Source organism: Lagenorhynchus albirostris, chromosome 13 (assembly GCF_949774975.1).
Source record: "Lagenorhynchus albirostris chromosome 13, mLagAlb1.1, whole genome shotgun sequence".
NCBI lineage: Eukaryota > Metazoa > Chordata > Mammalia > Artiodactyla > Delphinidae > Lagenorhynchus > Lagenorhynchus albirostris.
In genome coordinates this window covers 5,491,805-5,511,082 of record NC_083107.1, presented here as the reverse complement: position 1 = coordinate 5,511,082, position 19,278 = coordinate 5,491,805, and positions in this window count along the sequence as shown.

Below are 19,278 nucleotides of genomic sequence, written 5' to 3'. Positions count from 1 at the left end.
TATAATTGCTTTACAATGGTATGTTAGCTTCAGCTTCACAACAAAATGAATCAGTTATATACATACATATATTCCCATATCTCTTCCCGCTTGCGTCTCCCTCCCTCCCACCCTCCCTATCCCACCCCTCCAGGCGGTCACAAAGCACCGAGCTGATCTCCCTGTGCTATGCGGCTGCTTCCCACTAGCTATTTACCTTACGTTTGGTAGCGTATATATGTCCATGCCTCTTTATCGCTTTGTCACCGTTTACCCTTCCCCCTCCCCATAACCTCAAGTCCATTCTCTAGTAAGTCTGTCTTTATTCGTTTCACCCCTAAGTTTTTCATGACTTTTTTTTTTTTTAAATTCCATATATATGTGTTAGCATACGGTATTTGTCTCTCTCTTTCTGACTTACTTCACTCTGTATGACAGACTCTAGGTCTATCCACCTCATTACAAATAGCTCAATTTCGTCTCTTTTTATGGCTGAGTAATATTCCATTGTATATATGTGCCACATCTTCTTTATCCATTCATCCGATGATGGACACTTAGGTTGTTTCCATCTCCGGGCTATTGTAAATAGAGCTGCAATGAACATTTTGGTACATGACTCTTTTTGAATTATGGTTTTCTCAGGGTATATGCCCAGTAGTGGGATTGCTGGGTCATATGGTAGTTCTATTTGTAGCTTTTTAAGGAACCTCCATACTGTTCTCCACAGTGGCTGTATCAATTTACATTCCCACCAACAGTGTAAGAGGGTTCCCTTTTCTCCACACCCTCTCCAGCATTTATTGTTTCTAGATTTTTTGATGATGGCCATTCTGACTGGTGTGAGATGATATCTCATTGTAGTTTTGATTTGCATTTCTCTCATGATTAGTGATGTTGAGCATTCTTTCATGTGTTTGTTGGCACTCTGTATATCTTCTTTGGAGAAATGTCTATTTAGGTCTTCTGCCCATTTTTGGATTGGGTTGTTTGTTTTTTTGTTATTAAGCTGCATGAGCTGCTTATAAATTTTGGAGATCAATCCTTTGTCAGTTGCTTCATTTGCAAATATTTTCTCCCATTCTGAGGGTTGTCTTTTGGTCTTCTTTATGGTTTCCTTTGCTGCGCAAAAGCTTTTAAGTTTCATTAGGTCCCATTTGTTTACTCTTGTTTTTATTTCCATTTCTCTAGGAGGTGGGTCAAAAAGGACCTTGCTGTGATTTATGTCATAGAGTGTTCTGCCTATGTTTTCCTCTAAGAGTTTGATAGTTTCTGGCCTTACATTTAGGTCTTTAATCCATTTTGAGCTTATTTTTGTGTATGGTGTTAGGGAGTGATCTAATTTCATACCTTTACATGTAGCTGTCCAGTTTTCCCAGCACCACTTATTGAATAGGCTGTCCTTTCTCCACTGTACATTTCTGCCTCCTTTGTCAAAGATAAGGTGACCATATGTGCATGGGTTTATCTCTGGGCTTTCTATCCTGTTCCATTAATGTATCTTTCTGTTTTTGTGCCAGTACCATACCGTCTTGATAACTGTAGCTTTGTAGTATAGTCTGAAGTCTGGGAGCCTGATTCCTCCAGTTCCTTCTTTCGTTCTCAAAATTGCTTTGGCTATTCGGGGTCTTTTGTGTTTCCATACAAATTGCAAAATTTTTTGTTCTAGTTCTGTGAAAAATGCCAGTGGTAGTTTGATAGGGATTGCATTGAATCTATAGATTGCTTTCGGTAGTAGAGTCATTTTCACAATGTTGATTCTTCCAACCCAAGAACATGGTATATCTCTCCATCTATTTGTATCATCTTTAATTTCTTTCATCAGTGTCTTATAATTTTCTGCATACAGATCTTTTGTCTCCTTAGGTAGGTTTATTCCTAGATATTTTATTCTTTTTGTTGCAATGGTAAATGGGAGTGTTTTCTTGATTTCACTTTCAGATTTTTCATCATTAGTATATAGGAATGCCAGAGATTTCTGTGCATTAATTTTGTATCCTGCCACTTTACCAAATTCATTGATTAGCTCTAGTAGTTTTCTGGTAGCATCTTTAGGGTTCTCTATGTATAGGATCATGTCATCTGCAAACAGTGACAGCTTTACTTCTTCTTTTCCGATTTGGATTCCTTTTATTTCCTTTTCTTCTCTGATTGCTGTGGCTAAAACTTCCAAAACTATGTTGAATAAGAGTGGTGAGAGTGGGCAACCTTGTCTTGTTCCTGATCTTAGTGGAAATGCTTTCAGTTTTTCACCATTGAGGATGATGTTTGCTGTGGGCTTGTCATATATGGCCTTTATTATGTTGAGGAAAGTTCCCTCTATGCCTACTTTCTGCAGGGTTTTTATCATAAATGGGTGTTGAATTTTGTCAAAAGCTTTCTCTGCATCTATTGAGATGATCATATGGTTTTTCTCCTTCAGTTTGTTAATATGGTTTATCACATTGATAGATTTGCGTATATTGAAGAATCCTTGCATTCCTGGAATAAACCCCACTTGATCATGGTGTATGATCCTTTTAATGTGCTGTTGGATTCTGTTTGCTAGTATTTTGTTGAGGATTTTTGCATCTATGTTCATCAGTGATATTGGCCTGTAGTTTTCTTTCTTTGTGACATCCTTGTCTGGTTTTGGTATCAAGGTGATGGTGGCCTCGTAGAAGGAGTTTGGGAGTGTTCCTCCCTCTGCTATATTTTGGAAGAGTTTGAGAAGGATAGGTGTTAGCTCTTCTCTAAATGTTTGATAGAATTCGCCTGTGAAGCCATCTGGTCCTGGGCTTTTCTTTGTTGGAAGATTTTTAATCACAGTTTCAATTTCAGTGCTTGTGATTGGTCTGTTCATATTTTCTATTTCTTCCTGATTCAGTCTTGGCAGGTTGTGCATTTCCAAGAATTTGTCCATTTCTTCCAGATTGTCCATTTTATTGGCATAGAGTTGCTTGTAGTAATCTCTCATGATCTCTTTTATTTCTGCAGTGTCAGTTGTTACCTCTCCTTTTTCATTTCTAATTCTATTGATTTGAGTCTTCTCCCTTTTTTTCTTGATGAGTCTGGCTAGTGGTTTATCAATTTTGTTTATCTTCTCAAAGAACCAGCTTTTAGTTTTATTGATCTTTGCTATTGTTTCCTTCATTTCTTTTTCATTTATTTCTGATCTGATTTTTATGATTTCTTTCCTTCTGCTAGCTTTGGGGTTTTTTTGTTCTTCTTTCTCTAATTGCTTGAGGTGCAAGGTTAGGTTGTTTATTCGAGATGTTTCCTGCTTCTTAAGGTGGGCTTGTATTGCTATAAACTTCCCCCTTAGAACTGCTTTTGCTGCATCCCACAGGTTTTGGGTCGTTGTGTCTCCATTGTCGTTTGTTTCTAGGTATTTTTTGATTTCCTCTTTGATTTCTTCAGTGGTCACTTCATTATTAAGTAGTGTATTGTTTAGCCTCCATGTGTTTGTATTTTTTACAGATCTTTTCCTGTAATTGATATCTAGTCTCATGGCGTTGTGGTCAGAAAAGATACTTGATACAATTTCAATTTTCTTAAATTTACCAAGGCTTGATTTGTGACCCAAGATATGATCTATCCTGGAGAATGTTCCATGAGCACTTGAGAAAAATGTGTATTCTGTTGTTTTTGGATGGAATGTCCTATAAATATCAATTAACTCCATCTCGTTTAATGTATCATTTAAAGCTTGTGTTTCCTTATTTATTTTCATTTTGGATGATCTGTCCATTGGTGAAAGTGGGGTGTTAAAGTCCCCTACTATGAATGTGTTACTGTCGATTTCCCCTTTTATGGTTGTCAGTATTTGCCTTATGTATTGAGGTGCACCTAAGTTGGGTGCATAAATATTTACAATTGTTATATCTTCCTCTTGGATCGATCCCTTGATCATTATGTAGTGTCCTTCTTTGTCTCTTCTAATAGTCTTTGTTTTAAAGTCTATTTTGTCTGATATGAGAATTGCTACTCCAGCTTTCTTTTGGTTTCCATTTGCATGAAATACCTTTTTCCATCCCCTTACTTTCAGTCTGTATGTGTCTCTAGGTCTGAAGTGGGTCTCTTGTAGACAGCAAATATATGGGTCTTGTTTTTGTATCCATTCAGCCAATCTGTGTCTTTTGGTGGGAGCATTTAGCCCATTTACATTTAAGGTAATTATCGATATGTGTGTTCCTATTCCCATTTTCTTAATTGTTTGGGGTTCATTATTGTAGGTCCTTTTCTTCTTTTGTGTTTCTTGCCTAGAGAAGTTCCTTTAGCAGTTGTTGTAGAGCTGGTTTGGTGGTGCTGAACTCTCTCAGCTTTTGCTTGTCTGTAAAGGTTTTAATTTCTCCATCAAATCTGAATGAGATCCTTGCTGGGTAAAGTAATCTTGGTTGCAGGTTTTTCTCCTTCAACACTTTCAATATGTCCTGCCACTCCCTTCTGGCTTGCAGAGTTTCTGCTGAAAGATCAGCTGTTAACCTTATGGGGATTCCCTTGTGTGTTATTTGTTGTTTTTCCCTTGCTGCTTTTAATATGTTTTCTTTGTATTTAATTTTTGACAGTTTGATTAATATGTGTCTTGGCGTATTTCTCCTTGGATTTATCCTGTATGGGACTCTCTGTGCTTCCTGGACTTGATTAACTATTTCTTTTCCCATATTAGGGAAGTTTTCAACTATAATCTCTTCACATATTTTCTCAGTCCCTTTCTTTTTCTCTTCTTCTTCTGGAACCCCTATAATTCGAATGTTGGTGCGTTTAATGTTGTCCCAGAGGTCTCTGAGACTGTCCTCAGTTCTTTTCATTCTTTTTTCTTTTTTCTGCTCTGCAGTAGTTATTTCCACTATTTTATCTTCCAGGTCACTTATCCGTTCTTCTGCCTCAGTTATTCTGCTATTGATCCCATCTAGAGTATTTTTAATTTCATTTATTGTGTTGTTCATCGTTGCTTGTTTCATCTTTAGTTCTTCTAGGTCCTTGTTAACTGATTCTTGCAATTTGTCCATTCTATTGTCCATTCTATCTCCAAGATTTCGGATCAACCTTACTATCATTATTCTGAATTCTTTTTCAGGTAGACTGCCTATTTCCTCTTCATTTGTTAGGTCTGGTGAGTTTTTATCTTGCTCCTTCATCTGCTGTGTGTTTTTCTGTCTTTTCATTTTGCTTATCTTACTGTGTTTGGGGTCTCCTTTTTTGCAGGCTGAAGGTTCGTAGTTCCTGTTGTTTTTTGTGTCTGTCCCCAGTGGCTAAGGTTGGTTCAGTGGGTTGTGTAGGCTTCCTGGTGGAGGGTACTAGTGCCTGTGTTCTGGTGGATGAGGCTGGATCTTGTCTTTCTGGTGGGCAGGTACACGTCTGGTGGTGTGTTTTGGGGTGTCTGTAGACTTACTATGATTTTGGGCAGCCTCTCTGCTAATGGGTGGGGTTGTGTTCCTGTCTTGCTAGTTGTTTGGCATAGGATGTCTAGCACTGTAGCTTGCTGGTCGTTGAGTGAAGCTGGGTGCTGGCGTTGAGATGGAGATCTCTCGGAGATTTTTGCTGTCTGATATTATGTGCAGCTGGGAGGCCTCTTGTGGACCAGTGTCCTGAAGTTGGCTCTCCCACCTCAGAGGCACAGCACTGACTCCTGGCTGCAGCACCAAGAGCCTTTCATCCACAGGGCTCCTTAATTTGGGATGATTCGTTGTCTATTCAGGTATTCCACAGATGCAGGGTATATCAAGTTGATTGTGGAGCTTTAATCCGCTGCTTCTGAGGCTGCTGGGAGAGATTTCCCTTTCTCTTCTTTGTTCTGACAGTTCCCAGGGGCTCAGCTTTGGATTTGGCCCCGCCTGTGCGTGTAGGTCGCCGGAGGGCGTCTGTTCTTTGCTCAGACAGGACGGGGTTAAAGGAGCCGCTGATTCGGAGGCTCTGGCTCACCCAGGCCGGGGGGCAGGGAGGGTCACGGAGTGCGGGGCGGGCCTGCAGCGGCAGAGGCCGGCGTGACGCTGCAGCCTGAGGGCGCCGTGCGCTCTCCCGGGGGAGCCGTCCCTGGATCCCGGGACCGTGGCAGTGGCGGGCTGCACAGGCTCCCCGGAAGGGCGTGTGGCTAGTGACCTGTGCTCGCACACAGGCCTCCTGACGGCGGCAGCAGCGGCCTCAGCGTCCCATGTCCGTCTCTGGGCTCCGCAATCTTAGCCGCGGCTTGCGCCCGTCCCTGGAGCCCTCTCAAGCAGCGCTCTTAATCCCCTCTCCTCGTGCACCAGGAAACAAAGAGGGACGTAAAAGTCTCTTGCCTCTTCGGCAGGTCCAGACCCCTCCCCGGACTCTCTCCCGGCCAGCCGCGGCGCACCAACGCCCTGCAGGCTGTGTTCACGCCGCCAACCTCAGTCCTCTCCCGGCGCTCCGACAAAAGCCGGAGCCTCAGCTCCCAGTCCCGCCCGCCCCGGCGGGCGAGCAGACAAGCCTCTCGGCTGATGAGTGCCGGTCGGCCCGATCCTCTGCGCTGGAATCTGTCCGCTTTGCCCTCCGCACCCCTGTTGCTGTGTTCTCCTCCGCGGCTCCCAAGCTCCCCCACTCCGCCTCCCGAAGTCTCCACCCGTGAAGGGGCTTCCTAGTGTGTGGACACTTTTCCTCCTTCACAGCTCTCTCCCGCTGGTGCAGGACACGTCCCTATCCTTTTGTCTCTGTTTAGTTTTTTCTTTTGCCCTAACCAGGTACGTGGGGGGTTCCTTGCCTTTTGGGAGGTCTGAGGTCTTCTGCCAGCGTTCAGTAGGTGCTCCGTAGGAGTTGTTCCACGCGTAGATGTACTTCTGGTGTATCTGTGGAGAGGAAGGTGATCTCCGCGTCTTACTCTTCCGCCATCTTCCCGGAAGTCCTGGTGCTTCTTTTAATATGGACACAAATCCTATTGTATTAGGGCCCCACCCTTATGACCTCATGTAACCTTAATCGCCTCCATAATGGCCCTGTCTCCAAATATAGTCCCATTGGGGATTGGGGCTTCAACACATGAATTTTGGGGAGAATGCAAGCATTCAGTTTGTAACACCAAGGATGGAAGGAAGGAAGGAAGGATGCTGCGAGCAGAGGGAACAATAAGTGCAGAGGCCCAGGGTCATGAGGGGAAGGAGTGACCGGGTGGCTGGCAAGGCAAAAGTGGAAGCTGGAGGAGGGACTGGGTTAGCCTGGGCATGCGAAGCCAAGTGAAAGATTTTGTTCTAAAATAGAAGCAGTGGAAAACCACTGGAGAGTGTGCAGGAGGGGTGTGACACTGGAAAGCAGGAATGAACATGGGGCAGGCCGTCAGGAGGCAGGGGGCTGGAACTAGGGTGGTGGTTGTGGAGATGGAGAAAGATGGATCTGCCATATGGTTTGGAGATAGAATCAACAGGACTTAGCTTGTATAGGCTTGAGCATGGGAGGTGAAGAGAGGGTGTCAGACACAACTCTCTCTGCAGATGTTGGCCCTTTACCAGGACGGTTTTGGAAGAGGAGCACGTTGGCAAGGAAATGGCGAGTTCAGTCTGGACACGCTGAGTTGGAGATGCTGCAAGACCCCCACATCTGAAGTTGGACATGGAGGTGGGGCCTGAGCTGGAGACACAGGTTTGGGAACAGGTGAATAGGGTCAGCTGAGGACAGAGTGTAGAGTGAGAAAAGTAGGAAGCCTAGGACTGAACCCTGAGGAGCGCCAGGATTGGTAGATTGAGAAGGGGAGGAGGCGGCGGCCAGGGATGCTGAGAAGTGGCCAGTGATGTAGGGGAGAAATTAGGAGAACAGGGTGCCTTGGAAGCCAGCGCAAGAGAGTATTTCAAGAAGAAGGTGGTGGCCAACACCGTTGAGTGGTTTTGCTGAGTCAAGAACAGGATTGAGATGTCTCTTGTTTATAGTAATTTCTATGCCCTTCCTTGGGCAGGTGGACTTTGGGGGTTTGTGAGGCATAAGACTGTCTGGAATGGATGGAGAAGGAGAAGGTGAGGAAATCAGCTCTGACGGGAGACGGGGTGGGAAGGGACTGAAGGAGGCTCCACAAGGTAGAAGGGACTTGGTGGCTCCATTGCTAGTTGGAAGGCTCTATTCTCTGACAGGAAGAGGTTCAAAGTGTCTTTACTGGGAAGATCAAAAGGGAAGGGCGGAGAGCCCAAGAGGAGTGGGGCCTGAGGCGGAAAGACACTCAGCTCCCTGCCTGTCAGAGGAGGGGAAGATGGCTGAGCAGGGAGTAGAAGGCTGGCTGGACGCTGTACTGGGGCTGGCAGGTGCTGTTGACTATCAGCTTCTTGGTGGGGTGATCTTCTCCGGGCCGTGTGATGTCAGCATCTCCAGCATCTGAGCCCCCAGTATCCTCCATGGAGGCTGAGGGCCTGCCTGTTGGCATTCTGGGAGATGAGGGAGAGGAGAGGGCTGCCCACCGCAGCCCCCACTGGGCACAACGCGTGTGGTTTTCCCCACCTTTCAGTGCAGGGCCCCGTCCTCGTAAGCATGATGGTCCCGTCTGCTTTCTCCATAGACTAGATCTCCAGTCTCCTTACAGGGATGGGGAGAGGCAGTTGGGGTACGGGGCACCTGCAGACCTAACCGCTCCTTCAACACCCTGCAGCCCTCCTCCTTCACCCCCACTCCCAGAAGTGCCTGGTCAGCCTTTTCCTGGGTTTTTTGAGGATGTTGCCATGTCAATGGTGGAGAATCTCGTCTTTTTGCACTGCCGGATTTGGCTTTGATCTGCTTTCCAGCTTCCAAAACCTTGGTATCTCTTCCCCTGTTATCTCTGTTACAGTTCAGTGAGGTTTCAGGAAAGACCAGAATCAGAGGCAGGGGTTCAGGCCGCCATCTTTCCCCGGAAGTCAGCACCATAGCAGTGGACCAGCAAGGAATACATTTGCTTTTGTAAGAAAGGAAAAGACTCCAGAGCTTCTTGTTTCTCTGCTGCTGTTTGGATACCAACACCTCAAATCTGCCCACCTGGCCGCATCAAACCAAACCAAGCAAAACAAAGACACACACAGACGGGAAATGCCGTCCACTCAGATTTGGAATTAGATGGACCCAAGGCCTTTGGACCCACTGATAGCCTATAGCCACCAAAGAAGAAATGAGACAAATATAGAAACATGTCCTGAATCTTCCAAATATAGTGATTAATGAAATGACCTCTGAGTCCAGAGAAATGATTTCTTTTCCTGAAGTCTTTATAAAGAAACTTTATAAAAATAGTCACATAAATTAAAATAAAAGAGTAAAAGAAACTTAACCGTAATCCTATCTGCTACCCACAACACACGGTTTTGTTCTGTTTTGTTGTTTCAGATCTTCGAACAGTTCTGGTCCACAGACATTCATAATATTACAAAAAGAATCTATTTATGTGTCAACTCTTGTTGGTTTGTAAAAGCAGGCATTCCTCTCGTCCTTTCAGTGCCTAAGCCAGGCCTCTTTGGGAAGAGCATTAACTGTTTCAGGTCAATCACACACAGAACAATGCTTTGATTGTCTAATAGAGGGATGGGGTACTATTGCCTCTAAGAAGCCCCTTGGTCAGGTGCGTAAGTAAACTAGGGAAGGAGACACCGCTCTGACAACGATTTGCAGGTTGTAGGGAACCCTGGCCCCAAATCTCCCCTGTCAGTCTGCCCAGTGCCTGCCTTCCTACCTACCACAGCCTCTTTCTGGGAGGTTAACCCTGACACTGCCTGTCAGGGTTAGAAAGGGCCTGGAGGCCATTTGGCCCAATGCTCCGTGTGGTGCCTGAATCACCCTTGATTCATGAGTGTCCACCTTCTGCTTGCATGCTCGCATGGCCAGGAACTCACTACCGGGAAGCGCCAGCGAAGTTCAGACACATCCCTGGGACTATGTCATTCATCAAGCCCATAGCCCCTAATTTCCATGTTCTTCTGGATCAAGTCTTACCAGGGAGTATGGCTGCCGGGGTTGCGGGTTGCAGGGGGCATCGGGGTGCCCAGATGCAATGTGGGTTCCAGGCTGGGTGCCAGGCCTGGGCACAAAGAGAAAGCTTGCCTGTTAATGTCACCGCACGAAGTCCTGCCAACTACCAGCTCTGAATTCCCTCCCCCAGAGCAAATCCCACACAGTCCCCGGAAGGAACTTCTCTACCGGCTGTTCTGCAGCTCGGAGAGACATTCTGCTCTCCAGTTACTCACGTCTGCTGACCTATCCCTAGCCCTCTCCACCCGGCCCCCAGAGGAGGCCCCGACCCCTAGATCAGCTTGTCCTATTTCGGGCATCGTGGAGACTTGCCATCAGACTTGTGGTGGCCACTGTGACTGTCCCGGCCATCCAGTCCCACCCCTCCCAGAGTGCCTCCTGGTTCTGCAGCCACCGGAAGCTGACACCCGCATTTCCCAGATCTCCTTGCAACCCGTTCCCACGGGGATCCAGGCTCCGCCAGTGAGATGCGCCTCAGCGGGGACTCGGCTTGGACCAGAGCCAGGAGGGAGAGGGCAGAGGGCGAGTGGTGAGCTGGGGGGTGGGGGCAGGCTCCTGCAGGGCGGCGGGAGGATGCTCCCGCTTGAATCAGCCTCTGACAGTGAGTTTTGTAAACCACCTAATGAAGGGTGAACACCATTCATGACGTTCATGAATCCCTTGAACTAGACAGAGTGGTTTCTGGTGTTTGCAAAACTCTGTTTAATGTACCCTCAGACTCTGGATGACATAATATCTAACGTGGGTATTAATATTTAATACGTACCCACTTATTGATGACCTATGACATTCCAGTCACATTGTGTATGTTTACACACACACACACACACACGTCTCATTGAACATCAGAACAACATAGGATGTAGCTCTATTCTCATTTTGGAGAGAAAGAAACTGAGACCCAGAGGGTTTAACAACTTTCACGTGCTTTTGAGGCTAGTGAACAGCAGAGCCAGGATTGGAATGTACCCATGTCCAGAGACTATGGCTTTCTTCTGTCCCATATTGGACCCAAGGCAGACGCCTGGGACACAGCGTGACAGTGTGCGGCCCCTCCGTGGAAGCCGCTCTCCTCAGCACTTCATGTCATGCCCAGTTTTACCTCCCAAGAGCCCCACAGGGCCACACTCACCCCTCTCTGTTCTGCAGGGGTCACTGGAGAAGGGCTGGGTGTCAATCAGCGCTTCTCAAACCTCCTTATGCACGGGAAGCCCCGGAGATCTCGTTAAAATGCAAATCCCGATCCAGGAGTCCCAGCTGGGGCTGAGATTGCATTTCTAGCGAGTTCCCAGGTGATACGGAGGTTGCTGGTCCGCAGACCCGTCTCTGAGTAGCGAGGGTGGGTGCAGTGTGTTACCGATACGGGAGGAAAAAGTGTTCCTGGACCCTCTTAGGGTCCCTGGCGGGAGCTGAAAATCAAACTGACAACGACAAATTAACGGCAGAAAAGCGTACACCTTTACTGGATATAAACTGTACGTGACGTGGGAGCCTTCACGTAAGAAGACTCGTAGAAACCGTCAGCCCTGGGTGCTCTTCTGCTGGGTTTGCTGAAACGCGGGCCGACGTGCAGAAATACAGAAGGTCAAAGAGGGCGAGGTGAGTGTTGTAAACTGGGAGAAACTTAGCCAGGCCTGTTTGCTTGGATTCTTTTCGGTGTCCCTTTGTCTCTGGGGAGGGCACCTCTCGCATCAGGGATTTATGGCCTCAGGGGAGAAGGGCTGGGGGGAGTGTCAGTGACCTTTTGCACCTGCCATTTGCGCAACCGCCTTCAGCTGGAAGCATTCACAATGCCAGGTACCATCACCCGGGGAAGCGTGTCCTGAACCCCATCCCATCTCACTGTTGGGTTGTTTTTTTTTTTTTTTTTTTTTTTTTTTGCGGTACGCGGGCCTCTCACCGCCGTGGCCTCTCCCGTTGCGGAGCACAGGCTCCGGACGCTCAGGCTCAGCGGCCATGGCTCACGGGCCCAGCCGCTCCGCGGCATGTGGGATCTTCCCGGACCGGAGCACGAACCCGCTTCCCCTGCATCGGCAGGCGGACTCTCAACCACTGCGCCACCAGGGAAGCCCTGTTGGGTTTTATTAAAACATACATTTATTTATTTATTTGTTTATTTATTTATTTTGGCTGTGTTGGGTCTTTGTTGCTGCGTGCAGGCTCTCTCTAGTTGTGGCGAGTGGGGGCTTCTCTTGCTGCGGTGCATGGGCTCTAGGCGTGTGGGTTTCAGTAGTTGCGGCTCGCAGGCTCTAGAGCTCAGGCTCAGTAGTTGTGGCGCACGGGCTTAATTGCTCCCCGGCATGTGGGATCTTCCCGGACCATGTCCCCTGCATGAGCAGGCAGATTCTCAACCACTGCGCCACCAGGGAAGCCCCTCACTGTTGGTTTTGAATTTCATCTCTCTCACTTCTTCACACTGCGGTCAAGGGCAATTTGTTGAACTGATTTAACCTCTGAGGCTCAGGATCCTCACCTGTAAAATGAGGACAATCGTGCCAACCGCACAGGTGAATTTACATTAAAGGAGATGAAAACACGGGCGAGCTTCTCACTCATTCTGGTTAGAATCGGGGGGCAACCTCCACTGACACAGTGCGTTAAGGCTGCTACCCGCACGGAGCTGCTAACATTTGGATCGGGGCCCAGATCTTGGATTATGACGACAGCTCTCAGCGTCACCCAGGAAAAGCAGCTTTACACGCAGCCTGGACTTCTTTCAAACAAAGTGGGCAGTGGGAAGAGGGAAACTGCACACAAGTGGGCAGGACCCTGACCTGGGTCCACGTGTGCACGTGGATTCTCTGGAGTTTCTGCAACAGCTCCTCCCAAGCACAGGGGTCCAAACTCTCCCTCAGACAGAACTGAAAGAGACAAAGTTAGCTCCACTTTTTTTTTTTTTTTTTTTTTGACCACACCATGCTGCTTACTCTACCTTCGTTTCCCGACCAGGGATTGAACCCACGCCCTCGGCAGTGAAAGCTCTGAGTCCTAACCACTGGACCGCCAGGGAATTCCCAAGCTAGCTCCAGTTTTATCCGGAGAAAACAGGAAGATGGGATCACATTTCCTTGAGTCCCCAGTGCAGACATCAGGCTGGGCCCTGGGCCTGTGCAGCCGCTTGTCGGCCAGGCTGGAAAGAGGCGGCCCTACTGTGCGCAGGTTGGACCCGTGCCCGCTGCCTCTGCGTGTGTTTCCTTTTCTGGAATAGCAGTTGGTTCTCACCGCTCAGTGTCGTCAGCATTTCCATTCAAGTCTGTAGTGTCAGGGCTTTATTTTTAAGTCAGGCATAAAAAAGGGGCTTGAAACTTGGAAGCAGGGCAATTAGCATATTTGAAAGGAAGCCAGCTGGTCTTCTGTGGGGCAGGAGGGACTCTTCTTTCTGAGTGACAAAAAGGGTTTGTGTTGGGCATTTTAAAAACTAGCAGTGGCCATGGACTTGGGCTGTTTATACTGAAGTTCACAAGAAAATTATCTCTGGACTCCCCGGCGTGGTGTCCTCTTAGAGGCTTCAAGACCCAGGCGTGCTCTCTGCTGACCAGAAGAGATCAGAGCACTTGAATGCGACCATTGAAAGGCAAGGAACTTTGTGTTTAAAGTAGAACTTTTGGAAGTGGCTAGGTCTGCGGCTGCTTTCCAGGACGCCCTTGGGAAAAATGCTGACCGGTCTCCTGCTAAATACGTACTGAGTGCCTTCTCTTTGCCGAAACTAGAAGCCAGAGGTTTGGAGCTCGGACTGAGTAGTGATACGTGATCTAAGAAGGAGGATGTTCTGTATCTAGAGAGGTAACAAGACAGGTGACCAATGCTCCCGGCCAAAGGAGGACCCTGACACAGAGTGATGGGGAAGGTCGGGAGGAGAGAGACCGGGAGACCTGGAGAAAGATGGTGCGTGCGTGCGTGCGTGCGTGTGTGTGTGTGTGTGTGTGTGTGTGTGTGTGACGAGGGTCAGGTGGAAGGAACAATGGATTTGGAAGCACTCACCAGCTGTGCAACCCTGGCAAATTTCTGAGCCCTGGGCAAGTACCAGAAACTATAAGAAACCTAAGAACAGTAATACCAGGACTGGCTGGTTAAGGAGATACAATGAGATAATGCATGTCAAGAGCTTATGTGATAAATGATGATTATCATTTATAAATGATAGGTACACTGGTTTCAGAGCTAAGTAATCAGAGAAAATGGACCTTTTCAGAAGGCTTGAAGATACAGGCAGTAGGTATTCTGTGATCCCCTCTGCTCATTCTGTACATTCTAAATACGTAACTGTTGGCAACTTTTTCACGATGTACATGGGCAGGACAAGCATATTTTCTTATATTTCAGATACAGAGATTAATATAACTAGGTTTGCCAGATAAAACACAGGCTGTCCCAATAGGACATATACCGTATTGAAAATTATTTATACTAAAAATTATTTGTTGTTTATCTGAAATTCACTTTGAGTGTCCTGTTTTTTTTTTGTTTGTTTTTCATTATGCGAGGTCTGGCAACCTGATACCTGACACCTATGTACCCAACACTCAGAGTTCACGAATAGTAATATTTGGCTATCTTAGCTTGAGCTATTTTTATGTTTTAAATAGAAAGTTACAGGTCACAGTTGCAATCTCTTTGTAATCTTTCCCAAGCAATCCCTCCCACCGCCCACCATTCTCCTCCGAAGGAACTCACTGTTTATTGTATTAGTGAGTGTCTCGATGGGGTGTTTTTTTTTTTTTTGCTTTTCCTATTTGTGTGCGTCCAGAAACGGAATACACTCTTGTTTTCTGTGCTTTACTCTTACTGTACTTTACTTTCTGCCAAGTATTGTTTTTCATTTAAACTTATAAAATATGTTATGAAGACATTATATATGTTATATGCAAGATATACACCATCATCATCATCAAAACCAATGCCTGTGTGCCTACCGCCCAGAAGTAGATCACGGCTGATACTTCGGAAGTGCCCGTGTGCCCCTCCCCAATCTCACCCCCTGACCCCTGTGAGAGGTAACCACTTCCTTAAATTGATGGCTTATGGTTTCTTTACAATTCTTCATGGTTTTCCATAATATATGTAACCCTGAACAATGTATGTTTTCATTTTGAATGTGTTTAAACCATATGCAGAATGAGGTGTCATGTTGTACGGATTCTTCCGAGACTGTTTTCTGTTGATATTTGTGAGGTTCATTCCTGTTGATGAGTGTAATTATGCTTCACTGATTTTCTTCCCAGTGCTGTATAGTATTCCATCAGAAAAACACACCATATCTTGTACTGCCATTGGGTATTTCAGTGGTTTCAAGTTTTTGCTACTGCAAACATTGCTGTTATGAAATTACTGTATTTTTCCCTAGCTTTTTTTTTTTTTTTTTTTTGTGGTACGCGGACCTCTCACTGTTGCGGTCTCTCCCGTTGCAGAGCACAGGCTCCGAACGCGCAGGCTCAGCGGCCACGGCTCACGGGCCCAGCCACTCCGCGGCATGTGGGATCTTCCCGGACCGGGGCGCAAACCCGTGTCCCCTGCATCGGCAGGCGGACTCTCAACCACTGCACCACCAGGGAAGCCCTCCCTAGCATTTTACATGTATATAAATGTAGGAATTTCTCTGTGGTAAATTCCAGAGTGGGATTTCTGGGTCCTTATATTATTACATTTATTAATATAAATTTTCAAAGTGGTTCTACTGGTTTATACCCCACCAGGATTTTGACCAGTGTATACCTCTACCAGAGTGTATTAAGTGTATTTTACAGTCTTTTCAACATCTGCCAATCTACTCAGGACAAAACAATGTCTTGTTACAGCTTAATTTTCCATTTGCCTGATTATTAACAATGTTGATCATCTTTTCATATGATTACTGGTCATTTGCAGTTCCTTTTTCTGGGAAGAGACTTTTGCATTCTTTGTCCAGTTTTCTGTTGGGTTTGTCTTTTTCTTATTGATTTGTCAGAACTTTTAACATATTCTGGATATTAATCCTTTATTGGTTATATATGTTGCAAATATTTACTTCTGTTTTATGGCTTGTCATTTCATTTTTATGGTGTTTTGATGAAGAAACATTCTCAATTTTAAAATATTCAAATTTGTCAGTCTTTTCCTTTTCGGGTTAGCACTTTGGGGTTTTATTTAAGATACCCTTCTCTATTCTGACATCACAAAGATATTCTCTTATATTTTCCTCTTAGAGTTCCGAAGTTTAGCCTTTCATATTTAAGTGTTTAATGTACCTAAAATTGATTTACCTGTTTGTAAGATGGTATAAGGCAAGGATCCAATTCCATATTCCTTCCTTATGGGGAAACATTGTTTCCAGTGTCATTTATGGGGAAGCTACCTTTTCCCCACTGATCTGCAATGCTGTTTTTTCCACATATGTATGGGTTTGTTTCTCGGTTTCTCCTGTCCCGTCAGTTTGTCTGTCTATCCTTGCACTAATTCCGTACTATTTTAACCATCATAGCTTTATTTATTTTTTTAAATAATTAATTTAATTAATTTATTTTTTGGCTGCGTTGGGTCTTCGTTGCTGTGCATGGGCTTTCTCTAGTTGTGGCGAGTGGGGGCCACTCTTCGTTGCAGTGTGTGGGCTTCTCATTGAGGTGGCTTCTCTTGTTGTGGAGCACAGGCTCTAGGCGCGCAGGATTCAGTAGTTGTGGCTTGCGGGCTCTGGAGCACAGGCTCAGTAGTTGTGGTGCACGGGCTTAGTTGCTCTGCGGCATGTGGGATCTTCCCAGACCAGGCTCAAACTCATGTCCCCTGCATAGGCAGGTGGATTCTTAACCACTGCACCACCAGGGAAGCCCCATCATAGCTTTATAATAAATTTTGAGGTTTGGGGAAAGAAGCATCCTAACCTCTTCATAGTGTTTTAGCTATTCTCAGCTCTTAACTTGAAATATAATTTTTGATACAACAAATTTTTATAGGATTTGTCTAGAAAGTATATCTATATATTCGTTTTAACTGCCCTTTATTTATATTTATATATTTTTATATTTATGTATTCCATTTATAAATATTGTAGATCAGCGGTTGGCAAACTGTGGCCCTTGCCCATGGTCTGTTTCTACAGGACTCTGAACTAAGAATGGTTTTTACATTTTTAAAGGTTTGTAGAAGAAGATGAAGGAGGAAGAGAAGGGGGAGGAGGAGAAGGGACAGAGATGAATGTGGTCTACAAAGCATAAAATATTTACTATCTAGACATTTACAGAAAAAAGTTTGCTGAGTCTGGTTTCAATTGTTTTCCAACAATTTCAGTATGTTTAATTTCAATGTATTCTAAGGTATTGTTTTTTCATTATAATATGATAGAATATTATGTGGCTCTGTTTCGGGTTCTCTGGTTTCTTTGGTCTGTTCATCTATCACAAAGCCAATTTACTAGTGTTTCAAAATATCTTGATACCTGATAAGGCAAATCCACGCACTGGCGCTCCAACACAACCCATTTTCTTCTTTAAATCATCTCTATCACCCAAACATCCTCCCCACTTGGTCATGATGATCAAAGTTGATTCATTGCATGAGCTGATTTTATACTTACACATTTCAACTGCCAGTACTTAAGAATTAAAGGGTTTCTCCTTTTTTCTGGCCAATTATTTTATTGCTATTCTTGAGAGGAAATGAGTATTTTCCAACCCATGACACATGTTTGTATTATTTGTAATTAGGAAACTTGCTAGAAGAATCAGACTCATTTTGGGCACATCTGTTTGGCTTTCTTTGTCCTTCTGCTTTCTTCTAGCACGGGAGATGAGCCCTTAATTAATTACTACTTACATTGAGCAGTAATACCCCCTGAGTAGGGCAGTAGCTTGCACTGAAGAAAGCATAGCAAATAGTAAATTGCTGTAGAGACGGTGAAATTAACTGAATGTTTATTTCTTTAAATATCATTTTGTACCTAAAACCAATCTTCTTGGAGATCTATCAGTTACATTCACATAATCACTCCAAATTCTAGCTTAACTTCAGCAGCAGAAATGTTTCGTAGCAAAGTAGAGCCAACTGGATTGCAGTTGGATTTTTAGATCTCTATATTTCACGTTTTCAAGTGTTTAAACAGTTTTGTCGAGGTATACTCCACATACCTTTAAATTCACTAATCATAAGTGTACAATTTAATGATCTTTAACAAATTTACAGAGTTGTCTGATGATCACCACAGTCCAGTATTAGAACATTTCCATCAGCCCACAAAGTTCCCTCAAACCTGTTTGCAGATAATTAGGTTAATTAGGCAACCACTAATCTGCGTTCTGTCTCTATAAATTTGCTTTTCCTGGACATTTAATACAAACGGAATCATATAATGATTAGCCTTTTGTGTCTGGCTTCTTTCTCTCTGTTTTAGCAGTGTTTTGAGGTTCATCTATGTCACAGGATGTATCAGTAGTTTTTTCCTTTTCATTGCTGAATATTCCATTGCATGCAAATGAAACGTTTTGCTTATCCGTTCATCAATTAATGGACATTTGGATTGTTCCTAGTTTTGGGTTGTTATGAATAATACTGCTCTGAACATCTACATATGCATCTGTGTGTGAGTATGTGTTTTCATTTCTCTTGGGCAGATTCCTAGGGGTGGAATTGCTGGATCAAGTGGTAAGTTTAAATTTCTAAGAAAATGCTGGACTGTTTTCCAAAGTGTCCGCACCATTTTAAATTCCCACTGGCAACATATGAGGGCTACAGTTTTGCGACATCCTTGTCATAGTTGATTTTGTCTCTTTTATTAAAAACATCCTAGTGAGTATGTAGTACCGTCTCACTGTGGTTTTAATTTTCACTGGTGAAATTTTGGTTCACATTTTTGACCATTTTTATATTGCATTACTTGTTTTTTCTAAATCAACATGTTCAGAAAATTCTTTATATAATTTGGATATAAGTCCTTTATGAAATATATGATTTGCAAATATTTTCTTCCAGTCTGTGTCTTGTCTTTTCATTTTCTTAATGGTATCTTTTAAAGCACAAACGTTTTAAATTTTGAAGTTCAATTTATCAGTATTTTTATACACCTTGCTTTTGGTGTCATTTGTAAAAATGTGTAGCCCAATCTAAGGTCACAAAGATTTTTTCCTATGTTTTCTTCTATGAGTTCAATAGTTTTAGCTTTTGCATTTATGTCTATGATCCATCGTGGGCTTAATTTTTTTGTTTATACCACAAGATGAAGGTCTAAGTTCTTTTTTTTCTGGCATGTGGACATCCAGTTGTTACAGAAACATTGTTGAAAGTATTACCCTTTTGAATATGGTCAATAACATTATAATAACTTTGTGTGGGAACAGATGGTTACTAGGCATATCACGGTGATCATTTTGTAATGTATGCAAATGTCAAGTGACTATATAGTACACCTGAAACTAACATAATATACTT